This window comes from Triticum aestivum, chromosome 7D (genome assembly GCF_018294505.1).
Source record: "Triticum aestivum cultivar Chinese Spring chromosome 7D, IWGSC CS RefSeq v2.1, whole genome shotgun sequence".
NCBI classification, from domain to species: domain Eukaryota; kingdom Viridiplantae; phylum Streptophyta; class Magnoliopsida; order Poales; family Poaceae; genus Triticum; species Triticum aestivum.
Genome location: NC_057814.1, coordinates 575,455,134 through 575,463,210, shown reverse-complemented (window position 1 = coordinate 575,463,210; position 8,077 = coordinate 575,455,134).

Below are 8,077 nucleotides of genomic sequence, written 5' to 3'. Positions count from 1 at the left end.
CATCTTTCATTTTTTTTCTTTTATTTTTTCTTTTTCTTCTTTACTTTTTCACCTTTTTCGCGAACTTTCTTTTCAAATCCACAGACATTTTTTTGTCATCGAATTCAAAAAATGTTCCTCGAACTTAAATTTTGTTCATTGGGATTTAATTGTTTTTATCAAAATCCTAAATTTGTTCACCGTATTCAAATTTTCATCGTTTAAAAACATGTACATAAATTTCGAATTTTTTTCATCAAATTCAAAATTTGTTCATCCATGTTTTGTTTAAATATGTTCATCTAACTGAAAAATGTTCATCATATTCAAATTTTGTTCATGATAATTTGTAAAAATGTTCAACAATATCAAATTCACTAGCATTTTTCAAAAGCATGAACATTTTTTGGCTCCACAAACCTTTTAAATTCGCATCAATTTTTATATGTTGAATAGTTTTGGAAATCCTGAATTATTTAAAAAACAAAAAACGAAAACGAAACAAGACAAATAGGGGGCTTCCCGCTGCCACTCATGGGTCGGCCCAAAGTGGGCGCGGGGGTGCGCGCGCGTCCGCTCCCTGGCGCGTGATGCGCCATATAGGAGGGGAAATGCCTATTACCCGCTTATTGCGGCAAGTAGTCGTGACGATGCACAGGGGCAGATTGACGAGCCTTAGGATGCGCCGGCCCGTTCAAATGTTTGAGCGATTCCGGTTTTGGAATATTCTAGGCGGTTCCCAGCCGTTTTTTTCTTGTTTTGGGAACCTTATAAGAGGTGCCTGAACTGGTGTTTCCATTTCCCCTTCTATCCCTTTTCGTATCTTTTCTTTTTTCTGTTTCTTTTTCTTATTCGTTCTAATTCTTTATTTTCTTTTATGTTTTTTTTGGAATTTCAAAATGTTCCCATTTTCAAATTTTGTTCGCATTTGCAAAAAATGTTCCTGTTTTATAAAGTCTTTTGGGAATTTTAAAAAATATTCTTCTTTTCAAATTTTGTTCGCAATTTCAGAAAAAACAATTGTTTGAAAAAATGTTCATTAATTTTAAAAAATGTTCTTCTTTTCAATTTTTGTTATTTTCAAGTTTTAAAAAATGTTCAAGAATTTCAAAAAAATGTTCTCCTTTTCAGATTCTGTTCCGAATGTAACTCATAAAATGTTCATATTTTAGAAAGTGTACAGGAATTTCGAAATATGTTCTCATTTCGAAAATTTACTCAAAATTTCAGAAAAATATTCGTGTTCAAAAAATGTTTCTTGTTTTTAGAAAAATCAGAATGTCAGAAATTTTCAATTTTTTCAAAAACTGTTAGGTTTTGCAAAAAATGTTCGTTTATTGGATTATAAAAATTGTTCACATTTTTTCCCAAAAAAGCTTGGGATATCAAAAAATATTTGAGGCATTTCAAATTGTTTGAAATTTTCAAGAAATGATTCTAAAATGTTTTTTTTTCAAAATCTCAACCCTGTTGTATGTTGTTATAGAGTTTAATGTTGAGAAGCAACTTTGTGGTGGACTGGCTAAGTGATCGCGGCCGGCGTTCTGGTGTGAGCAAGATCTTGTGACGAATCCTAGTGTCACCTATTTGTTTTTCGGGTTTTTTAGGTCGCGTGATACAAGAAAAACAAGTGGCTTTTGCGTCGGTGGGCCAACCCAGTCTTGCTTCGCCCGTGTGTGTCGAGCTTTTGTTTGACGCAAAATGCGTAAGGTCCTTATAGGGGGAGGTGCTATGTGCCGCATTCTGCGGGAAATACACGCCCCGTTGCAAAAGGTGCATTCGACTGGGCCGGCCCATTGCAGCGCACCGCGAACGCGATGGTCAGAAATCGCAAAAATTTAAGTCGTGGTAGCTGGGATTCGAACCGGCGACTAGCAATTACCGCGTGCTCGCTGTTATCCACCATGACCGAATATATATATTTGACAAATTGACATCGCAAAAGTTAAAAACCAATAGCAGTAGCAGACTTAACACTATTTCGAAGAACCCCAAAGAATATTCCAAATTTTGAGTTATTTTTGAACTTACAAACAATTCTATGAAATGGCAAATACATATTGAAATTATCAATCTTTTTCATAAACATGAACATTATCCAAATTTGTGAACACAATTTCGAAATGGGAACAATTTTTAAAATCACGAACATATTTTGAATTTTGAGAACCAATTTCGAAATGGAGAACAAATATCAAAATCCCAAACGAATTTGAACCGTGAACAATTTTTGAATACATGATTTTTTTAAAACAAGAACATTTTTTGAAACTTGAACAGTTTTTGTAAAACAGTAACAATTTTTGAAATCCTGGTCATTATTTGAAAAGTTCTGATAAATGTGAACAAAAACATTCCAAACATTTTTTTTAATGCATACACATTTTGAATTTATGAACAATTTCTAAAAACACGACCCTTTAAAAAAGTGAAAGTTTTTCAAAAGCACGAACAATTTTTTAAAAGTTTCCGAATAATTTTCATAATATGATTTTAAAAATAAAAAAACTTGAAAAAAAACAGAAAGGGAAAATAAAATAGAAAGAAAGAAGAAAACTAAAGAGAAAAACGAAACAAAGAAAAAGGAAAAAAAGGAAAACCGTGAAAAACCAAAAAGAAACAGGACAACTAGTTCAAGGGTCCAAAAAAACCAGCTGGGAAACTCTTGAAGTTCCCAAATCCGGAAACGCTGCAACACGTTAATGGGCTGGCCCAAGTCAGCGCTCGATCTCTAACTCCGTGTGAAAGGGCGCCTATTCGACGCAGAATGCGTCAAATAGCATATTTCTATTTGGATCCCTTGCCAGGTTACCTCGCTAGGCAAAGCTAGCCTTGCCGACGGAGGCTAGCCGATTTGGCTCGCTTGCTCGAGAGAAGAAAAGGTTGGAAACCGCTGGTAACAAGGCAAGCTAAGCAAGCCACTAGTAGAAAAGAGGGCTTTGGTTCAGGCCGGGTCAGCCCATTAGTCCCGGTTCAGTCCAGAACCGGGACCAATGGGGGCAGTGGTCCTGGTTCGTGAGGCCAGGGGCCTGCCGGGCCTCGTGGGGGCATTGGTCCCGGTTCGTCTGGCCTCTTTGGTCCCGGTTGGTGGGACGAACCGGGACCAATGGGCCTCGCTCCTGGCCCACCACCATTGGTCCCAGTTGGTGGCTTGAACCGGGACCACGGGCTGCCCTTTAGTCCCGGTTCATGCCACGAACCGGGACCAATGAGGTGCCTATATATACCCCTCGCCCGCGAGCAGAGCACTCCAGTGCTATGATTTTCTCTGGCCGGCGAGGGGAGGGCTTTGTGGTGCTCTAGCTCACCTCCTATGCACATGAGGTGTTCGATGAAATGCCCGAGCCACACTAGTTAAGCTTTCTCCTCTCGAAGCTCGACCTCAAAGCTCCATTTTCCTCGAGATTTGTCTAGGTTTAGCGGCCCGTCATGTCCCATTCCCGTCTTCACCGCTGTCGATCGCCCGCGCCGATCTCGTCGCGTGGTGAGCCTCTTGTTCTTATCTTCTTTCTGAAAGAAAAAAATTCTTACTTTAGATAGATACTTGTCTAATTTTCTTACTATTTTATTGCTTGTTATTATATAGTGCGATGGTTTTGGTATCCGCCCCCGTCGGCCCTCGTCCTGTCTATGATTCGGATGTGGTATATATTATCTTTTATAACTATTGGTTTATTTATTGTTTATGAAAATTATGCCGACCAACGTGACATAGATTTTATTTATCTAGGAGGTATGTGAACCGGAAATTCCAACCGACCCTATTGTCGAGAGGTTAAATTTAGTTGAAGAAGAAAACAATTTCTTGAAGGAAAAAATAAAAAAATTGAGGAGGAGAAGATGATATTGGAGTTGCATGTTGCGGATGTCGTCGATGATCACAAGATCAAGATGGATGCAATGCGCTTGAAGATTAGAAAGATTAGAAAATATGCCATTCATACCGAGGCTTGGTATCATTATGCCGTTGGATCAATTGTTACCTTGGTTGCGATTATGATCGCATTTGTTTTCGCATTGAAATGTTTTACATAGTTTCAATGTATGGTTTAATTAATTAGATGCTCTGGAGAGCTATATGTTGTTAGATGAGAAGTATGTATGTACTTTGGTTTAATGTGATGATGAACTTCTATTAATTTGGTCACTTAATTATCTATTCATGATGTTCTGTAATGGTTTTTGACACACTTAATTATATATAATGCACGCAGATGAACCGGCAATGGATGTACGGTGACAGACACACCTCCGAGTACATTAAGGGCGTGCATGATTTTCTCGAAGTGGCTGAGGCAAACAAGCAGAATGGTTTTATGTGTTGTCCATGCCCTAAATGTGGGAATATGAAGTCTTACTCTGACCGGAAAATCCTTCACACCCACCTGCTTTACAAGGGTTTCATGCCACACTATAATGTTTGGACGAGGCACGGAGAAATAGGAGTTATGATGGAAGACGGCGAAGAAGAAGAGGACGATGACAACTATGTGCCCCCTGAATATGGTGATGCTGCAACGGGGGAAGCTGCTGAAGATCAAGAGGAACCAGACGATGTGCCCAATGATGCTGCAACGGGGGAAGCTGCTGAAGATCAAGAGGAACCAGACGATGTGCCCAATGATGCTGCAACGGGGGAAGCTGCTGAAGATCAAGAGGAACCAGTGCCCGATGATGATGATCTCCGCCGGGTCATTATCGATGCAAGGACGCAATGCGAAAGTCAAAAGGAGAAGCTGAAGTTCGATCACATGTTAGAGGATCACAAAAAAGGGTTGTACCCCAATTGCGAAGATGGCAACACAAAGCTCGGTACCGTACTGGAATTGCTGCAGTGGAAGGCAGAGAATGCTGTGCCTGCTGACAAAGGATTTGAGAAGCTATTGAAAATATTGAAGAAGAAGCTTCCAAAGGATAACGAATTGCCCGACAGTACATACGCAGCAAAGAAGGTCGTATGCCCTCTAGGATTGGAGGTGCAGAAGATACATGCATGCCCTAATGACTGCATCCTCTACCGCGGTGCGTACAAGGATCTGAACGCATGCCCGGTATGCGGTGCATTGCGGTATAAGATCAGACGAGATGACCCTGGTGATGTTGACGGCGAGCCCCCCAGGAAGAGGGTTCCTGCGAAGGTGATGTGGTATGCTCCTATAATACCACGGTTGAAACGTCTGTTCAGAAACGAAGAGCATGCCAAGTTGATGCGATGGCACAGTGAGGACCGTAAGAAAGACGGGAAGTTGAGAGCACCCGCTGACGAGTCGCAGTGGAGAAAATTGAGAGAAAGTACTGGGCTGAGTTTGCAGCTGACCCAAGGAACGTATGGTTTGGTTTAAGCGCGGATGGCATTAATCCTTTCGGGGAGCAGAGCAGCAATCACAGCACCTGGCCCGTGACTCTATGTATGTATAACCTTCCTCCTTGGATGTGCATGAAGCGGAAGTTCATTATGATGTCAGTTCTCATCCAAGGCCCTAAGCAACCCGGCAACGACATTGATGTGTACCTAAGGCCATAAGTTGAAGAACTTTTATAGCTGTGGAATGGAAACGGTGTACGTACGTGGGATGAGCACAAACAGGAGGAATTTAACCTGCACGCGTTGCTGTTTGTAACCATCAACGATTGGCCCGCTCTCAGTAACCTTTTAGGACAGACAAACAAGGGATACCACGCATGCACGCACTGTTTAGATGACACTGAAAGTATATACCTGGACAAATGCAGGAAGAATGTGTACCTGGGCCATCGTCGATTTCTTCCGACCAACCATCAATGTCGAAAGAAAGGCAAGCATTTCAAAGGCGAGGCAGATCACCGGAAGAAGCCCGCCATGCGTACCGGTGATCACGTACTTGCTATGGTCAATGATTTACACGTAATCTTTGGAAAGGGTCCCGGCGGACTAGCTGTTCCGAATGACGCTGAGGGACACGCACCCATGTGGAAGAAGAAATCTATATTTTGGGACCTACCCTACTGGAAAGACCTAGAGGTCCGCTCTTCAATCGAGGTGACGCACGTGACGAAGAACCTTTGCGTGAACCTGCTAGGCTTCTTGGGCGTGTATGGGAAGACAAAAGATACACCTGAGGCACGGGAGGACCTGCAACGTTTGCACGAAAAAGACGACATGCCTCCGAAGCAGTATGAAGGTCCTGCCAGCTACGCTCTTACGAAAGAAGAGAAAGAAATCTTCTTTGAATGCCTGCTCAGTATGAAGGTCCCGACTGGCTTCTCGTCGAATATAAAGGGAATAATAAATATGCCAGAGAAAAAGATCCAGAACCTAAAGTCTCATGACTGCCACGTGATTATGACGCAACTGCTTCTGGTTGCATTGAGGGGGCTTCTACCGGAAAATGTCCGATTAGCCATTGTGAAGCTATGTGCATTCCTCAATGCAATCTCTCAGAAGGTGATCGATCCAGAAATCATACCAAGGCTAAGGAGTGATGTGGCGCCTTGTCAGTTTCGAGCTGGTGTTCCCACCATCCTTCTTCAATATCATGATGCACGTCCTAGTTCATCTAGTCGACGAGATTGTCATTCTGGGGCCCGTATTTCTACACAATATGTTCCCCTTTGAGAGGTTCGTGGGAGTCCTAAAGAAATATGTCTGTAACCGCGCTAGGCCAGAAGGAAGCATCTCCATGGGCCATCAAACAGAGGATGTCATTGGGTTTTGTGTTGACTTCATTCCTGGCCTTAAGAAGATAGGTCTCCCTAAATCGCGGTATGAGGGGAGACTGACTGGAAAAGGCACGCTAGGAGCGGACTCAATAATATGCAGGGATGGGCATTCTTGGTCTCAAGCACACTACACAGTTCTACAGAACTCTACCTTGGTGACCCCGTATGTCGATGAACACAAGAACAGTCTACGCTCCAAACACCCGGAGCAGTGCGACGACTGGATTACATGTGAACATGTCAGGACTTTCAGCAGTTGGTTGGAAACACGTCTCAGAGGTGACAACACTATTTGTGATGAGCTGTACTCGTTGTCCAGGGGACCATCTTTGACTGTATTGACTTACAAAGGATACGAGATAAATGGGAATACATTTTACACGATCGCCCAAGATCAAAAGAGCACCAACCAAAACAGCGGTGTCCGCTTTGATGCAGCAACCGAGAGGGGAAAGGACACATATTATGGTTACATAGTGGACATATGGGAACTTGACTATGGACATGATTTTAAGGTTCATTTGTTTAAGTGCAAATGGGTCAATCTGTCAGGAGGCGGGGTACAGGTAGACTCACAGTACGGAATGACAACAGTGGATCTGAAAAATCTTGGGTACACTGACGAACCGTTCGTCCTAGCCAATGATGTGGCACAGGTTATCTATGTGAATGACATGTCTACCAAACCAAGAAAAAGAAAAGATAAGGAAGCGAATACATCATACGATGAGCCAAAGCGCCACATAGTTCTTTCAGGAAAAAGGGACATCGTGGGAGTGGAGGGCAAGACATACATGTCTGAAGATTATGAAAAGTTTCATGAAATTCCTCCCTTCAAAGTCAAGGCTGACCCAAGCATCCTGATAAACGATGAAGATTATCCATGGTTACGGCGCAATAAGCAAATGACACAAGCGAAGAAAAAGTGAAGACTTTCTCCCGCAACTATTATGATGATACCATGCCAACTTTGTAACGGACGAGTATGATACCATTGTCCGTTTTGTACACGAAGTGCATCCAGTTTTTGCCGTAACCCTCTCAACTTTCTTGCACATGCTATGTGGATGAAATGATGATACCATGCCAACTTTCAACCTTTTCAGAGTTCATTTGAAATGCTTTTCAATTTCAGGGTCTTATAGCTCAAAATAATCAATAAATGCATGAAAAATAAGAAATGAAGTCAGAAAGGGTTGAAAATTGATGATGTGGCTTTGAATGGTGCATTTTGAACACACAAAAAGTCAGGAGTTCAAATAAGTTTTAAAAAATGAAATCCCTTTGTAACAGACGAGCTTCCGTATGAAATCCTGATACTTCGAAAGAGATTGTCCGTTTTGTACACGAAGTGCATCCAGTTTTTGCCGTAACCCTCTCAACTTTCTTGCACATGCTA